At 55.0% G+C, this 1,181-nt stretch overlaps 1 long non-coding RNA gene across 1 annotated transcript; it reads left to right on the top strand.

Annotated features, from left to right (window-relative positions):
- The first annotated feature begins 221 nt into the window (after positions 1-221).
- On the top strand, positions 222-859 carry LOC120644081. The gene is made up of 2 exons (XR_005663388.1): positions 222-516; positions 635-859. It is a non-coding gene; the product is annotated as an uncharacterized LOC120644081 (long non-coding RNA).
- Positions 860-1,181: the final 322 nt, after the last annotated feature.

Raw genomic sequence — 1,181 nt, 5'->3', positions numbered from 1 at the left:
TGCCGATTCAGCTGGGCTGCGGTGGGCGCACGGCAAGGCCGGCGACGACCGCGTGCACATCGTCCTGCCTGACGCCCGGCGCTCTCCCCCTCGCCCTCCCCCTCATCTCCAACACCTACGCCACGAGATCTGCGGCCGCCCGCCTCCGCCGCGCCGCCGGGGCCCTCGCGCAGCTCCGACGCCCCCCCCCCCCCCCCCCCCCACATCGCCTAGCCCCGACGCCCGGCCCTCTCCCCTCCTCTCCGCAAGGAGTTGTCGCCGCTGTGATCTAGGTTCCAAGCGACCGTCGCCTCCACGCTGCAACTTGTTCTGCTTTCTTCTGAAACCTGTCACTAGGAATGTTGTCCAGGGCTGCCTGAGTAGCGTGGCGGCGGAGGCGGCGGCGGCGGTGAAGGACCTGCTGACCACCTACGCCGGCAACAACCTGGGCCGATGACATCAAGTTCTGGTACCCCTGGTCATTGCTGCTCCACTATATCGACACCCCGGACGGCCTCTGCACCTACAGCTACGACAGTAAGAGACCACGCCATTCGTTCTGGACCTCTGAAACTCTAAAATTGACACGGCACTAAATTTGATTTGAGCGGAACACTCATGACCCTGCGTCATTTTCTCACCACCGTTTCGTTAGGGGACTGCAAGGACGAGGACGGCGTCAAGGGCCAGTGCGTCGCTGGTGCCATCAGCAACTGCACCTTTCAGTTCCTGACATACGGGAGATCATCTGCTTCCCAATGTGATGTATTAAATTACTAATGTATTTCAAAACCTGCAAACTTCTGAACTACTTGAGTCAGTGCATAGTTCTAGGACAGTGATAAAAAAATTTTCTATTGGGTTCGATAACCTGACGCAAGCTCTCCTGTTCCTTTCACACTTAATCGGAGACATACACCAGGTAGAAAGTACAAACAAGACTATTGTGCCCTTCACTGTAGTTTATCACTCATCACTCAAGCTATAAGCTATCGACTGTAACACTCAATAGAGAGGGGGGGGGGGGGGGGGGGTTACCTCTGACAGAGGAGGGAACACCATCGACGTGCCCTGGTACACAAAGAGTGCTGCATTTGCCTCACTGTAACAAACTAAGAAGCTTCAAATCTTATTATTTTCCAACCCGTGTGCCAATCAACTTTGATTTTTTGGGTAATGAGAGGTTCAATTTTTTTTGACAA

This window comes from Panicum virgatum, chromosome 8K (genome assembly GCF_016808335.1).
Source record: "Panicum virgatum strain AP13 chromosome 8K, P.virgatum_v5, whole genome shotgun sequence".
NCBI classification, from domain to species: domain Eukaryota; kingdom Viridiplantae; phylum Streptophyta; class Magnoliopsida; order Poales; family Poaceae; genus Panicum; species Panicum virgatum.
Note: the sequence above shows the minus strand (reverse complement) of the source record. Positions and strands in the feature narration are given on the sequence as shown.